The sequence below is a fragment of the Physeter macrocephalus genome, chromosome 4 (genome assembly GCF_002837175.3).
Source record: "Physeter macrocephalus isolate SW-GA chromosome 4, ASM283717v5, whole genome shotgun sequence".
Classification (NCBI taxonomy): Eukaryota; Metazoa; Chordata; class Mammalia; order Artiodactyla; family Physeteridae; genus Physeter; species Physeter macrocephalus.
The window spans coordinates 23662680-23679623 of NC_041217.1; the positions used below are offsets into that span (position 1 = coordinate 23662680).

The 16944-nt window shown below is 45.6% G+C and overlaps 2 long non-coding RNA genes across 5 annotated transcripts in view; one reads left to right on the forward strand and one right to left on the reverse strand.

Moving 5' to 3' along the window:
- LOC114486110 (uncharacterized) overlaps window positions 1-14224 on the reverse strand; it is a 47891-nt gene extending 33667 nt beyond the window's left edge. For 2 of the 4 annotated variants that reach the window (XR_003679343.2, XR_003679345.2), the window contains exons 1-3: window positions 14107-14224; window positions 12008-12067; window positions 11432-11571 (exon numbers count right to left, since the gene is read on the reverse strand). This is a non-coding gene — a long non-coding RNA (uncharacterized lncRNA). Of the gene's footprint in view, window positions 1-7899; window positions 8414-11431; window positions 11572-12007; window positions 12068-14095 lie in introns of those variants that run through there. The other 2 variants (XR_003679344.2, XR_003679346.2) reach the window with 2 other exon arrangements.
- The window catches only part of LOC102983821 (uncharacterized), a 38327-nt gene that overhangs the window by 14862 nt on the left and 6521 nt on the right, over window positions 1-16944 (forward strand). Inside the window, exons 3-4 of the long non-coding RNA XR_449269.3 lie at window positions 14177-14236; window positions 16260-16366. This is a non-coding gene — a long non-coding RNA (uncharacterized lncRNA). The remainder of the gene's footprint in view (window positions 1-14176; window positions 14237-16259; window positions 16367-16944) is intronic.

Genomic DNA, 16944 nt, shown 5'->3' on the forward strand with positions numbered 1-16944 from the left:
TTCCCTGGTGGCGCAGTGGTTGAGAGTCCGCCTGCCGATGCAGGGGACACGGGTTCGTGCCCCGGTCCGGGAGGATCCCACATGCTGCGGAGCGGCTGGGCCCGTGAGCCACGGCCGCTGAGTCTGTATGTCCGGAACCTGTGCTCCGCAACGGGAGAGGCCACAACAGTGAGAGGCCCGCGTCCCGCAAAAAAAAAAAAAAAAAAAAAATGATGTTGGGAAAACTGGATAACCACATGCAAAAGAATGACGTTGGATCCTTCCCTTACACCATATACAAAAATGAACTCCAAATGGGTTAAAAACCTAAATATAAGACTCCAAACTATAAAATCCTTAGAAGAAAACATAAGGGAAAGCTTCATGACATTGGACTTGCAATGATTTCTTGGATATAACACCAAAAGTACAGGCAACAAAAGCAACAGTACACAAGTGGAACTACATCAAACCTAAAAACTTTTATACATCAAAGAACACAATCAACAGATTAAAATGCAACCTATGAAGTGGGAGAAAATATTTGCAAGTCACATATCATCTGATACCCAGGGTATATAAAGAGCTGCTAGAATTCAACAACAAAAAAATCAAATAACCCAATTAAAAATAGGCAAAGGACTTGAACAGACATTTCTCCAAAGATGATATATAAGTGGCCAACAAGCATATGAAAAAATGTTCAACATCACTAATTATCAGAGAAATGGAAATAAAAGCCACAGTGAGATATCACCTCACACTCATTAGGATGGTCACCGTCAAAAAAAACCCAGAAAATATCAAATGTTGGTGAGGAGGTGGAGAAACTGGAGCCATTGTGCAACCATTGTGTTGGTACGATTGCAAAATAGATGTAACTACTATGGAAAACAGTGTGGTGTTTAAAAAAAAAAGTTTAAAATAGATCCAGAAATCTCATTTTTGGATATATATCCAAAAAAAATTGAAGCAAGATCTCAAAGAGATATTTGCACACCCATGTTGATAGCAGCACTACTCACAATAGCCAAGAGATGGAAGCTTAAATGGTTAAGACAGTAAATTGTATGTTATGTCTTTTTACCACAGTTTAAAAAAATAATAATTTAAAGGCCCAGCCAGAAAAAAATTTTTTCCCATCTTAACCATCTTAAGTGTACAATTTAGCGTGCGTGTGCACCCATGCACGTGTGTGTTTAACAACCTTTAAAAATGTAAAAAGTGGGCTTCCTTGGTGGCGCAGTGGTTAAGAATCCGCCTGCCAATGCAGGAGACAAGGGTTCGAGTCCTGGTCCGGGAAGATCCCACATGCCGCAGAGCAACTAAGCCTGCGCGCCACAACTACTGAGCCTGCACTCTAGATCCCGTGAGCCACAACTGCTGAGCCCATGTGCCACAACTACTGAAGCCCGCGTGCCTAGAGCCCGTGCTCTGCAACTAGAGAAGCCACTGCAATGAGAAGCCCGTGCACCGCAACGGAGAGTAGCCCCCACTCGCCACAACTAGAGAAAGCCCGCGCGCAGCAACGAAGACCCAGCACAGCCAAAAAAAATTAAATTAAAAAAAAAAAAAAAAGTAAAAAGCCATTCCCAGCGTGCAGGCCTTACAAAAACAGGCTATGACTAGATTTGACCCATAGGGCATAGTTTGCTGACCCCCATGCTAGATCAATATACACAAGACCTAGATTTGGTAAAATGTAAAGGCTTTAATCCAGGACAAAGGAAGATCATCATATACATGAGACAGTAGTATGGTTGTTAAGACTGGTGCCTCAGTCAGACTTTTAGCTCTGCCACATACCGGGAATATAATCTTGGACAAGTTACTTACCCTCCCTATCCTCAGTTAGTTCATCAGTAAATTGGGGTGATAACTGAACTTTCCTTGTAGAGTTGTTGTGAGGATTAAATGAGATAATACATTGTAAGCACTTGGCATAGTGCTGGGCACATAGGAAGATCACAGTAAACTTTGGCCTCTGTACATGTTATGAATAAAGGAATTGTGAGAAAGACATCCAGTTAACTGCACTATCAAGGTTGAAACCACTGGAATTCGAAGATGCAGCAGTGGTCCAATATTTTTGCTCAGCCTGGAAAGTCTCTGGATGCATGTGGGCTACAAGAACTGACTGCAAGTTGTATTGTGACGGACCAGGGTTCTTGGCCTTCCTTAATCAATAGAAATTGATAAGAGGCCAGGCAAGAAATTCAGGCAAGGCTTTATTGGGACTCCTGCTGCAGCAGGAGCGAGTGAAAACAAGTAACAGGTTCCCTGGCTCAGTCCCCGAGTGGGGGGCCGAGCTAGTTCCTTACATGGGGTGAGGGTAGGGGTGTGTCCAGGGGTCGGGCTGGAGGCGTGGCTTGGGTGGTTTGTCCACCTCTCTGGTGGTGTTGAGTGCAGGGGGACTGAGCAGTACCTGCTTTTTCTCCCTACGCCCTGTTTTCACTCACGGTTCTTCAGAAGTGGCAGTTGGGGTTTTGGTCTTTTTGTATCTTAACAGTAAACTTTAGGGGACTTCCCTGGTGGCGCAGTGGTGAAGAATCCTCCTGCCAATGCAGGGGACATGGGTTCGAGCCCTGGTCCGGGAACATCCCACATGCCGCGGAGCAGCTAACCCCATGCACCACAACTACTGAGCCCGGGCGCCACAACTACTGAAGCCCGTGTGCCTACAGCCCGTGCTCCACAACAAGAGAAGCCACTGCAATGAGAAGCCTGCCCACCACAACGAAGAGCAGCTCCCGCTCGCTGCAACTAGAAGAAAGCCCATGCACAGCAGCAAAGACCCACTGCAGCCAAAAATAAATAAATTTCTAAAAAAAAAAACCAATAAACTTTATTTTTTTAAAGTATTTTTGTTAAATTAATTTATTTTTGGCTGCATTGAGTCTTCATTGCTGCGTGTGGACTATCTGTAGTTGCAGCGAGCAGGGGCTACTCTTCGTTGCGGTGCTTGGGCTTCTTGTATCTTGTTGTCCATAATTTGCCCTAACTTTGCATGCACGCAGTTATTTTTAGTCCCTCATAGTTTCTTTGTAGTTTGTTGCTTGAGGAGACATTTGTCCAGGTGCAAGCACTGCAGCAGAGGGCCCCAGGTCCCAGCCTGTCTTAGTATGGTCCCATCACCCTGCGGCTCCTGGGTGGGAAGCCAGGCCCCCTTGAGTTCACTGATGGTGCCGTTTGAACCCTGCCAATTCGGCCCCCTGCTTCCCCTGCCCTTTGGCCTCAAGCTTTAATGCAGGTGACAGGCTGCCCACCCACCTCCCCCACAGCGTTTCCCATCCAGGCAGGAGAAGTGGAGGCAACCGGTTGGTCAGGAGGGACAGGTGATGAAGGGCGTCACCAGATAGAGAACCTGGGGCTCAGTGGGTGGAGCCAAAGCCTCGGAGGCCAAGCCAACCACACACAACACGCTGAGGGCAGCTCTTCTTTGCTCCAATGCGTGTGACAGTTGGCCATGGGGCCAGGAACAGAGACTGATCGGTGCACACCCTGGCTCCTTAGCAGGCATCAGAGAAATTAAGGACAGGGATGAGGATTCTGACCTACCCCTCAAAACAGCCTCCTAACTCCCAACTGTTCCGCCATGCTGTCAGCAGCCTCCCCTGGAGGCCCTGTGTGTACACAGCCCCGTGGGAACCAGTGGGAAGTTAAATGGAAAACTAAGACAGGGCTCGGCCCTGGCCGTAGAGGGCTCACGTTGATCCACACAACACGAGCTAGCACGGGAGGACAGTGCTGGTTCCAGAATGGTACGTGAGCGCTTCCAAAGCAAAGAGGCGGAGGAGCGGGGATGTGCTCCTCCGGCCTCACCTCCAGCAGCTGCTCCTCGGGGGTCACTGTGGCCCTGCCTTAAAGGGCACCAACAGGCCAGGAGGCGGGTAGGGATCCTTTGTTTTTAGCAGAAAAACAACCACAATCCGATTTCAAGGCTTTGAGTCTCCACCCTCTCCTTCCAGTCTTTTCCAAATAGCTGCATGAACAGGGGAGGTGGCCACAGGCCCCCAGCACGTAGGGCAGGAACCCCTCCGAGCTCCCACCCAGCTCCTGCTGCCCAGGCCTGGGAGCAGCCCTGGCTAGGAATCTGTAGGAGCCAGTGAGGACCAAGCCTGGGTGGTTCTGACACCAAGATCCACACCGTGAACTCAACCAAGAACAAAAAGAGCAAACAAGATCAATTTCCTCCCACCGGAGACAGAATCTTCATATCAGTGTTCTATCCTGGACTGGGACTCCACCCTCTTTAGGAGCCCTCTCCTTTCCCCTTCCTCCTGAAAAAAAGGAGAGAAGCCCCTGCCCATTTGCAGTGAAACCCCTCTAGGTGTCAGCAACAAATGTTTTATGAATTACTTCTCCCAGGGTGAGCTAGTTTCAAAACTCAAGTTAGGATAACAACAAGGGCCTACTGTATAGCACAGGGAACTATACTCAATATCTTGTAATAACCTATAATGGAAAAGAATCTGAAAAAGAATATATACGTGTCTATGTATAACTGAATCACTTTGCTGTACACCTGAAACTAACACACCATCGTAAATCAACTATACTTCAATAAAAAATAAAGTAAAATAAATGGAATGTCATTAAGCAATAAAAAATAAAAACTGGAGTTAGGGTGGGAGGAACCTTTAAAATGAATGAGTAGGGCTTCCCTGGTGGTGCAGTGGTTGAGAGCCCGCCTGCCGATGCAGGGGACACGGGTTCGTGCCCCGGTCCGGGAAGATCCCACGATGCTAGATCAATATACACAAGACCTAGATTTGGTAAAATGTAAAGGCTTTAATCCAGGACAAAGGAAGATCATCATATACATGAGACAGTAGTATGGTTGTTAAGACTGGTGCCTCAGTCAGACTTTTAGCTCTGCCACATACCGGGAATATAATCTTGGACAAGTTACTTACCCTCCCTATCCTCAGTTAGTTCATCAGTAAATTGGGGTGATAACTGAACTTTCCTTGTAGAGTTGTTGTGAGGATTAAATGAGATAATACATTGTAAGCACTTGGCATAGTGCTGGGCACATAGGAAGATCACAGTAAACTTTGGCCTCTGTACATGTTATGAATAAAGGAATTGTGAGAAAGACATCCAGTTAACTGCACTATCAAGGTTGAAACCACTGGAATTCGAAGATGCAGCAGTGGTCCAATATTTTTGCTCAGCCTGGAAAGTCTCTGGATGCATGTGGGCTACAAGAACTGACTGCAAGTTGTATTGTGACGGACCAGGGTTCTTGGCCTTCCTTAATCAATAGAAATTGATAAGAGGCCAGGCAAGAAATTCAGGCAAGGCTTTATTGGGACTCCTGCTGCAGCAGGAGCGAGTGAAAACAAGTAACAGGTTCCCTGGCTCAGTCCCCAAGTGGGGGGCCGAGCTAGTTCCTTACATGGGGTGAGGGTAGGGGTGTGTCCAGGGGTCGGGCTGGAGGCGTGGCTTGGGTGGTTTGTCCACCTCTCTGGTGGTGTTGAGTGCAGGGGGACTGAGCAGTACCTGCTTTTTCTCCCTACGCCCTGTTTTCACTCACGGTTCTTCAGAAGTGGCAGTTGGGGTTTTGGTCTTTTTGTATCTTAACAGTAAACTTTAGGGGACTTCCCTGGTGGCGCAGTGGTGAAGAATCCTCCTGCCAATGCAGGGGACATGGGTTCGAGCCCTGGTCCGGGAACATCCCACATGCCGCGGAGCAGCTAACCCCATGCACCACAACTACTGAGCCCGGGCGCCACAACTACTGAAGCCCGTGTGCCTACAGCCCGTGCTCCACAACAAGAGAAGCCACTGCAATGAGAAGCCTGCCCACCACAACGAAGAGCAGCTCCCGCTCGCTGCAACTAGAAGAAAGCCCATGCACAGCAGCAAAGACCCACTGCAGCCAAAAATAAATAAATTTCTAAAAAAAAAAACCAATAAACTTTATTTTTTTAAAGTATTTTTGTTAAATTAATTTATTTTTGGCTGCATTGAGTCTTCATTGCTGCGTGTGGACTATCTGTAGTTGCAGCGAGCAGGGGCTACTCTTCGTTGCGGTGCTTGGGCTTCTTGTATCTTGTTGTCCATAATTTGCCCTAACTTTGCATGCACGCAGTTATTTTTAGTCCCTCATAGTTTCTTTGTAGTTTGTTGCTTGAGGAGACATTTGTCCAGGTGCAAGCACTGCAGCAGAGGGCCCCAGGTCCCAGCCTGTCTTAGTATGGTCCCATCACCCTGCGGCTCCTGGGTGGGAAGCCAGGCCCCCTTGAGTTCACTGATGGTGCCGTTTGAACCCTGCCAATTCGGCCCCCTGCTTCCCCTGCCCTTTGGCCTCAAGCTTTAATGCAGGTGACAGGCTGCCCACCCACCTCCCCCACAGCGTTTCCCATCCAGGCAGGAGAAGTGGAGGCAACCGGTTGGTCAGGAGGGACAGGTGATGAAGGGCGTCACCAGATAGAGAACCTGGGGCTCAGTGGGTGGAGCCAAAGCCTCGGAGGCCAAGCCAACCACACACAACACGCTGAGGGCAGCTCTTCTTTGCTCCAATGCGTGTGACAGTTGGCCATGGGGCCAGGAACAGAGACTGATCGGTGCACACCCTGGCTCCTTAGCAGGCATCAGAGAAATTAAGGACAGGGATGAGGATTCTGACCTACCCCTCAAAACAGCCTCCTAACTCCCAACTGTTCCGCCATGCTGTCAGCAGCCTCCCCTGGAGGCCCTGTGTGTACACAGCCCCGTGGGAACCAGTGGGAAGTTAAATGGAAAACTAAGACAGGGCTCGGCCCTGGCCGTAGAGGGCTCACGTTGATCCACACAACACGAGCTAGCACGGGAGGACAGTGCTGGTTCCAGAATGGTACGTGAGCGCTTCCAAAGCAAAGAGGCGGAGGAGCGGGGATGTGCTCCTCCGGCCTCACCTCCAGCAGCTGCTCCTCGGGGGTCACTGTGGCCCTGCCTTAAAGGGCACCAACAGGCCAGGAGGCGGGTAGGGATCCTTTGTTTTTAGCAGAAAAACAACCACAATCCGATTTCAAGGCTTTGAGTCTCCACCCTCTCCTTCCAGTCTTTTCCAAATAGCTGCATGAACAGGGGAGGTGGCCACAGGCCCCCAGCACGTAGGGCAGGAACCCCTCCGAGCTCCCACCCAGCTCCTGCTGCCCAGGCCTGGGAGCAGCCCTGGCTAGGAATCTGTAGGAGCCAGTGAGGACCAAGCCTGGGTGGTTCTGACACCAAGATCCACACCGTGAACTCAACCAAGAACAAAAAGAGCAAACAAGATCAATTTCCTCCCACCGGAGACAGAATCTTCATATCAGTGTTCTATCCTGGACTGGGACTCCACCCTCTTTAGGAGCCCTCTCCTTTCCCCTTCCTCCTGAAAAAAAGGAGAGAAGCCCCTGCCCATTTGCAGTGAAACCCCTCTAGGTGTCAGCAACAAATGTTTTATGAATTACTTCTCCCAGGGTGAGCTAGTTTCAAAACTCAAGTTAGGATAACAACAAGGGCCTACTGTATAGCACAGGGAACTATACTCAATATCTTGTAATAACCTATAATGGAAAAGAATCTGAAAAAGAATATATACGTGTCTATGTATAACTGAATCACTTTGCTGTACACCTGAAACTAACACACCATCGTAAATCAACTATACTTCAATAAAAAATAAAGTAAAATAAATGGAATGTCATTAAGCAATAAAAAATAAAAACTGGAGTTAGGGTGGGAGGAACCTTTAAAATGAATGAGTAGGGCTTCCCTGGTGGCGCAGTGGTTGAGGGCCCGCCTGCCGATGCAGGGGACACGGGTTCGTGCCCCGGTCCGGGAAGATCCCACGTGCCGTGGAGCGGCTGGGCCCGTGAGCCATGGCCGCTGAGCCTGCGCGTCCGGAGCCTGTGCTCCTCAACGGGAGAGGCCACAGCAGTGAGAGGCCCGCGTACCGCAAAAAAAACCCACAAACGAATGAGTAATGTATATTAATAACATTGTAATAACTAGGCTTATCTTGGTGATCATTTCATAATGTATCAAATCACTATGTTATATACCTGAAACTAATATAATATTGTATGTCAATTATAATTCAATAATAAAAAAAATTTTAATTAAAAAATAAAGACATGGGCCTTTAGAGCCTAAAAGTCACACACCTCAGGAATGGTGCCCTCTTTAACCCCGGGCACTGGGGGCAGAGGTGTGGGCAGTAAGGTGTGTTCAGACAGGGACCACGCCTAAGATCAAAGTGTCACTTGCACTTTTAACTGCAGCCTCCCCTCCTTGGGTTAGTTGTTCCACAAGCAGTGGCATCACCAGCAGCCCTTCAGTTGGCATCTGCAGTCATGCTGACCCCGGGGGGTATTCAGGCTTTATGAGATTCTAGGACCAGGCATCAAACCTCCAAGGGCTGGAGCCACGCAGGCACACCCGGTTCAGCAGAAAGCAGCCAAAGCTAATAAAGGAAGATATATTTTAGAAGTCATGTCCCGAATTTGGCTCCCTCCAACTGCAGATCCAGCTCTGACCAAGACCAAGATAAAAATTTGCATTATTTTGCATTTTAAACAATCTACTAGTCTTTCAAAGAGTGCTGATTGATGAGTGGCAATTAACTCAAGTAATCAGTTGTAAATTGCCAATAATTGCTATCATTTCAAATACGGGTTTTTTTCCTTCTTCATTTTCTCCTCTCTGCTCTCTGTCTCTGTTTTTAAACCAACGTGTGTTTATTGACCTTCTTTAGACAAGGTGGGCTAGGAGCCACAGGGCAGAAAAAGATACACCAGGGCTTCCCTGGTGGCGCAGTGGTTGAGCGTCCGCCTGCCGATGCAGGGGACGCGGGTTCGTGCCCCGGTCCGGGAGGATCACACACATGCCGCGGAGCGGCTGGGCCCGTGAGCCACGGCCGCTGAGCCTGCGCGTCCGGAGCCTGTGCTCCACAATGGGAGAGGCCACAACAGCGAGAGGCCCGCGTACCGCAAAAAAAAAAAAAAAAAAAATACACCAGCCAAATGTTTGCATTTGGGAGATTCCTAGTCTGGCTTAGGGTAGTAACATGGTACACACAGGGAGAAAAACCAAATGTCCAGAGTGCTGTGTGATGAATGCTAGCCCTGAAAAGGGCAGCGTTACACTGGATGTTCAGGGAGTTTGATTTTCAGTTGTTGGGGGTTGTCAACGACTTTTGTTTCCAAGGAGGGGCTTTCCTTTACATCAGTGGTTCCCAAACTTGAAAGTCTATGAGTTAGTGACAAAAATTCTATGAAAAAGGTGTTCTATTGGCCAAAAACATTTGGAAGACATGCAGGTTTCTTTTTATGTAATTGAGATGCAAGTGACATATCATGTTGTGTAAGTTTCCGTTACTGCTGAGCATCACAGAGGCTTCAAGAGCCAAAGTACATTACGAATCAGTTCAACACGGTGTAGGCAGCAGGTCCCAGATCTGACTTTGAAATAGTCCCTCCTCCCTGTCCGTTTGCTCACAACCAGTACATGTTAGCATCTTTCTAGACGTTATGGTTCCAGAGAGGCTAAATGTTCTAACTCTGTTTAGAAAGCCAAAAAAAGGTTTAAGCCTCATTCTCTCTATGAACTTTCCCCTCAAAGTTCAGCGCATACTGATCCCTCTTTCCCCAGATCTCCAAAAGCACTTCAGTGCCACCAATTTAGCACCCAACCTTCATGTGTTTCCTGCCTGTTTATACAGTTCCATACCACATACCATCCAACTCGCACAGAATACATAGCAAATGCTCACTATTGAGGAATTACCTGGTAATTAAATACACTTCGACATCATGGATAAAAGCAGACCCTGGACTCAGGAGGCCAGAGTTCAGATACTGGTTCTGGCTTATTGACTGTGTGACCCTGGGAAAGTTACTTAACCTCTCTGGACTTTTTTTTGGTACTTCATGAGGTTGCTGTGAGCATTAAACTAAAGTGCCCAGCACACAGTCAACATTTAATCAATGTTAGCTATTTTTGTTACTAGTCCTAAATGTGCTGTGCACTTGGTCACCAAGCAAAGGAGAGAGCCTGGCCAGTGCATGGAGAGCTAGATTTCAAGGGCAGCCCATAACGCTGGCCCCAAACACAGCGATATTGTTTGTTCATCTCTTCTAAGATCTTGAAGCGCTTTAAAATCTCAACTTATTACTTTTCACAGGAGTTCCTTGACATAAGTTGGAATCCAATATAACCACCCTACGGAGGGGTTAATGACCTGCTCAAGGTTACTTGCCAGGGTCAACCACAGGCTAGAAATAGAAATTGGCTCCACGATCACCTCTTTGTCTCACTAGCTTCCTCCCATTGTGGTTTTGGCAAAGATAAAATACGCAGGAGTGATGTAGCAACTGGAGTGAAGGTCAAAGAACAGCATCTGTGTTTAGCACAGCCTTGATGATGCTTTTGTTCCTTCGTCCTCCCACAAGCAGGCTGATATATCCAGCAACCTCCTGTCCCTCTCGAAGCACTCAAAATAGTATTCCCTGACCTCCATTCACCAGGATATTCCAGTGATAGGGAGCGAGGGTGCGCTGGAAATGCCACGTGGAAGGGCTGCCATGCAGAAAGAGGCTCCCTGACCTCAGACCTTTTTGCATCAACACATCCTTCTCATCACCTTGGCTGCCTCCCACCAACACTGCAGTCACACTGGCTCCTTGGAAGGAACCCACAGTTCCCTTGCTGCTGCCATAAGCAAGAAAAATTCTCTGCAGCCTATCCCCTGCCCGAGCATTCTGGGACCAAGTTGGCAACAGCCCTACTTATGACTGCAAAAGCATTTAGGTTCAGCAAAAAGCAAAACAGAAAACTCAGAAAACCATATAGCAAAGTCACTGAGAAAACTCTTCCCGGATGTTTGTGTTAATGTGTGTGTGTGTGTGTGTGGTGCGTGTGTTGTCAAACCCCTCTCTGCCCACCCTCTCCGGATACTCACAGCTCCTTGTTTTCACGATTCCAACAGTTAATAATTTATGGAGTTCCATACTGCATTCAGAGTCTCCCATGACCACCTAGATTGTTACCACCCCAGGGAGTTTACTGTCTAAGTCAATGGGACAGAATGGGTAAGTAAGTCACAGGTGACCAGTAAGGGACAGGTCACCTAAGTTGGGGCTCCTGGCTTCACCAAGGGTTGGGATAAGTAGAATGAGGAGGTGACAGAGGACAATGGAAGAGTCTGGTCTGCCTAACTTACCAGTGGTAGTGATACGAAAGCAGGTGGGAGGGACGCCAGGAAAGTAGAAAAGTATAAACAATGAATCCCTGACCAAGCTGTCAGGCAACCTCTGTTGTCACAAAACATGCCTGGAGTGGCTTTCTGAGAACCCAAACTTGGGCTCTTGGAGAGCAGGATGCATAAAGAGGTCAGAGTGCAGTCTAGCCTGAGACCGAGGCCATGAGCACTGCGGGTTCTATTCTTGATTGCACGCTTATTATCTGGGGCACCAGATATTACCTGGGGACTGGTCAGCCGCTTCCTTCATAGAAACCTTTTGTTCAGGAATTTTGCTTGCAGGGCTTTATGTCTGCTCTTTATTGCTCGTTACACAGAGAATTTCAAGGTATATCTTCTTCTGGGTCTCTGCCCTCTAACAGCTTACAAAATAAGGCAGAGTAGATAAGACATGTACACAATGCTGCTTTTGTGGGGGAATGAACTGGAATGCTGCTCTGGAGCCATTTTTGCAAAAGTATGCACTCCTAGAACAGTGTTCCAAAGTCTCTTTATAACACTGATAGTTAATATTCATATCAAATAGTAAAAGCTGTTTGCATTTAGAGACATTTTAAATACCTTCCCATATACCTTATTTCATCTAATTATAGATACCATCAATAGAAGATGCACTTTTATTTTTGTATACCAGCAAGAAAGAAAAAACAAAAAACTTCTATTGATTGAAAAATGCATCTTGATTTCAGAGATATTAACATGTGAAAAAATGTGCATCTTAGAATTGATACAATATTAGGCTTAAAGGAACCTCATTTTCCTCAGCTTCTTGCCATATGTCAGAGAAAAGCACCTTACCTTCTCTGCAAATCCTATGTGAGGCCAGCCTGCTTTACGGTTAATATCACAGAAGAAAATCTAAGAGGAAGGAAAGGAAGGGGGAAAGATGGATTTAACGTTTATACGGATGAGATCCTGTATGGATAAGCCTGTCTATTCATCCCACCTCTGCTTCCTGGGTCTGCTAAATAATTGAGCTCAGCATTAATGGAAAGGGATCTGGGGAGGAGGAAGGATGTGCCTTCTAGACCCGTTTTGTACAAAAGGATTTGCCTGTACCTAAGGCAGCACATGGGCTGTGCTACGGGAATGGTTCCGGCAGTAGAACTGGATGAAAGCTTTGTAGAAAAGGCATTTGATCTGAGCTTGAAGCACCTCAAGACTGAAAATACAGGAAGACAGGAAGACATGCAGCATGGCTGGGTGCTTGTGCCACCTCCTAAGTGACAGCAGACAGTGGGCAACAAAGCTGGAGAAAGAGGAAGGCATGCCAACAAACAAAGGATTTTGGACCTTCATAGGCTGGCAGTGGGCCACCATAAGGTTTTTGAGCTTGGGAATAATTGATATAAAATAGCATTTTGGTTGGGGGGGGTACAGCACTTCAGAAAAAAAAACCACAGAATTTCAAGATGACAAATTTGCAGTTCTGTGTATAGTAAACTCAATGGGAAAAGGTAAAAGTTGAAAGGACTAATGAAAATAAAAACTTTTTTTTTTTTTTTTTTTGCGGTACGCTGGCCTCTCACTGCTGTGGCCTCTCCCGTTGAGGAGCACGGGCTCCGGACGCGCAGGCCCAGCGGCCATGGCTCACGGGCCCAGCCGCTCCGCGGCATGTGGGATCTTCCCGGACCGGGGCACGAACCCGCGTCCCCTGCATCGGCAGGCGGACTCTCAACCACCGCGCCAACAGGGAAGCCAAAAACTAATATTTTTTAAATTTATTTTTTTATTGAAATATAGTTGATTTACAATGTTGTGTTAATTTCTGCTGCACAGCAAAGTGACTCAGTTATACGCATATACACATTATATTTTTAAATGTTCTTTTCCACTACGGTTTATCCCAGGACATTGAATATAGTTCCCTTTGCTATAGAGTTGGACATTGTTGTTTATCCATTCTATATGTAATAGTTTGCATCCACTAACCCCAGACTCCCAGTCCATCCCTCCCCCACACAACCTCTCCCTTGGCAACTACAAGTCTGTTCTCTGTGTCTGTGAGTCTCTTTCTGAAAACTAACATTTATTGAGTGCACTATTGACAGAAACAGCAAACTAAAGGAAAGAGCTGTTTTGAGACAGCAGTGGTAGAGATCATTGGTTTGGAGGATAAATTTGAGATAATAGAAAAACTAGCCATGAAGTGAATTGGAGACATAGAAATGATGCTGGGGAGAGAAAGGATGTCAATCAGATTTGGGAATCATTTTCATAGAGGTGCAAGGTGAGTCAGGGGGTTCTGAAGTCATAGGAAAAGGTGATATTTAGAATGTAGACGCTCCCCAACTTAGAAATGAGGTGCTCCAGAAAAACATGTTTGAATTCCAGGAGGCTTTGTCCCCTAGAGGCAAACACATAAATGTTGGTTGGAGTTCCACACATGTCAAACGCCTAAATTACTCATAATTTGGTTAAAATATTGGGGGAGGGGGGAGAAAAAGAAAAGGTGATATTTAGAAGGGAGGCCCTTTAGGACCTCAATTAAGAAATTGTTTTTTCAGAAATAGACTCACAGACAGAAAACAAACTTATGGTTACCAGAGGGGAAAGGGGGAGGAGGGATAAACTAGGAGTTTGGGTTAGCAAATACAAACTACTATATATAAAAGAGATAAACAAAATAAACAACAAGGACCTACTATATAGCACAGGGAACTATATTCAATATCTTGTAGTAACCTATAATGGAAAAGAATCTGAGAAAGAGTGTATGTGTATACACACACACACACACACACACACACAAACACTCTTTGCTGTGTACCAGAAATATAACATTGGAAATCAACTATACTTCAACTTAGAAAAAAAGAAATCGTTTTTTAAATTAGAAAATATTTGAAATATGCAGAGTAGTACAGAGAACAATGTAATACACACCTTGTACCTACCTCCCAGATATTTCAATTGTCAGTCTTTTGATATATTTGCTTCAGATTCATTTTTTACATTTTCTCCTAGAGAAAAACCAAACACAGATAAAACTGAGATCATCCTCACTCCTTCTCTCCTTCCCTGGAGGTAAGTACTATTCTCCTATTGCTCTGCGGCCCTTCTAATTATTTTTGTACTCTTACGACATAGGGAGACAGACCAAAATATTATGTTAGATGTTTTAAGTTATTTATATACATGATGTAATAACATACATGTTCTTTTGCAATTTTCATTTCATTCAATATTCATATTATGTTTTGGAAAATCATCCATAATTATATATAATTATGGGTATATATATGACTCATATATAGGAATTATGTATAATTATATATAATAATGGAACACATTCATTTAACTTCTATGTAGTCTGCCATTATAATGACTATGTCATGAATTATTTCTCCATTTTTTCTAGTTTTAACTATTATAAACAATGCTGTAATGAACATCGAAGTAGGTGTTCGAAGTATATGTTGTGCACTTGCCCCAGACTTTCTGAGGGATATATATTGAGAAGTAGAATCCTAGGTTGTAGGATATAAACATTTCTAGCAGATATTGCCAAATTGCTTTCTAAATATATATATTAAACTCTATATCTCCACTAATACTTGGTATTGCCAGACTTTAAAATGTTTGCTCATCTAATGGCATAAATTGGTGTCTTGTTTTGTAATTTGCATTTTTCTGGTCACCAGTGAGTGTGGGCATTGGTCATTCAAGCTTCCCCTTCTAGGAATGGAATTGCTTGTTCTAATTTATGCCCTTTTTTCCATGAGGTTGATGATTTTTTAAAAACTGATTTGTAATTCTTTATATATTTTGGATAGGAATCATTTGTCAGATGCATGTGTTCTAAATATCTTCTCCAGTGTAGATCTTGTCTTTTAACACTATTCACAGTGCCTTTATTTTATTTTTTTTTATTTTTAAAATATCCAATCATCCACAAAAGCTGAAAGAACAGACTTAACCATTAACAATGCTTTGTGTCACTCATCTTATCTCTTTTTTCTTTCTTATATTTCTGCTAACATATTTTATAGCAAATCCCAGATGGTATGTCGTTTCACTGCTATGTCCTTCAGTAAGCATCTATACCACTATGGACATTTTCTTACGTTGTCATCATGCCATGATGATACCTATCAAAATTAGCAATTATTCCGTCATATCACCTAATATATGATGATTTTGGATACATGGAAGTTTTTAATTGGGCCTCATTTTTTTAAAAATTTGTTTATTTTTAAATTTTTGGCTGTGCTGGGTTTTCGTTGCTGCGCATGGGCTTTCTCTAGTTGCGGCGAGCAGGGGCTACTCTTCGTTGTGGTGTGCAGGCTTCTCATTGCGGTGCCTTGTCTTGTTGGGGAGCACGGGCTCTAGGCGCGCGGGCTTCAGTAGTTGTGGCACGTGGGCTCAGTAGTTGTGGCCCACGGGCTCTAGAGCACAGGCTCAGTAGTTGTGGCACATGGGCTTAGTTGCTCCGCGGCATATGGGATCTTCCCAGACCAGGGCTCGAACCTGTGTCCCCTGCATTGGCAGGCGGATTCTTAACCACTGCGCCACCAGGGAAGTCCCTGGGCCTCAATTTTTCTACTGCAAGACACAGATGTAACATTGCCTGGCCTGGGGTTATGATAGCTGTACTTCCTATGTGAGGACGACCCACGGGGTGTTCCATGATGACCGATGGCAGGTCCTTCTTCAAGAAGCAGGCAGACCTTTGCACACCTTGGGGAGACATGAGACACTGTCAGTCGGTACTCTGACAGCTGCTCACAAAGCCTATGATGACTTGAACCACTATCTCTGACACTTCTGTTAGAAAACAGCCATCAGCCTCAGAGAAGGTGGGCTTCCTGCTGCTAGTATTTCCTGATGCTTCCTTGTGAGGCCAGTGAGAGGTCACACATAAATTCTTCATATCCCTGAGGGAAGAGGGGAGTCAGAGAAACCCAACTAGAGTCAGGATGGTTTGGGGATGAGCTGGGTTAATTCCTCTTCCATGTTCTCCGAATAAAGAAAACAGACGTTTACTGGAAAAAGAAAGGGCTTGAATACAAATACTAGAACAGTGTGTTCTGTGAATCCCTTTAATCAGAAAAAAAGAGTATGGATTTCTCTCTATACTGCTCAACATGGCAAAAGACCCTGAGTTACTGGAATTAATGGGAAGACTGGAGCAGCTCTGGATAAGACACCAGTGAGGTAATGTCTGGTTTTTGTTAAATATCCCAAATAGATTACTCACTCTTGCTAGATAAAAGGTAAAGACACTGTCGTGTATAAACACAAACGCTGCTGAAGACAGGGCCCCTGTTGGTTCCTGGGCTGGGGATCCCCTAGGCTGCCCCGAAGACCAGTGACCTTGGCATCACAGGTAAACCTGTCGTCACAAGAAATCCAGTCAGCTCTGTGATCTTGGCACAGAAACTCTTACTTGCTAGGACCCCAGACCACCAGTGAGAGCAGGGATACCCATATCAGATGAAGCCAGAAAGAAGGGCCATGTGAAAGGTCCTTTCTCTTTGTCTTCAGGAGAAGACCTAGTCAGGCCCAAAAGGCTCCAACTCAGCTCCTCTGACCCTCTGGGAGAAATCTCCAGAGAAGTTTGTGCCTGGAGCAATTCCTTCCATTTAAAGCACTTTACAGTTTACAAAGAATTTCCTCATTGATCCTCACAAGATAAGCAGTTTACAACGAGGCCCCATGGGTTAAGTGATAGGTTAAGTGACTGGGCAGAACCTCCATCGCAGAACGTGGACACCAAGCTCAGGGGTGCTTCC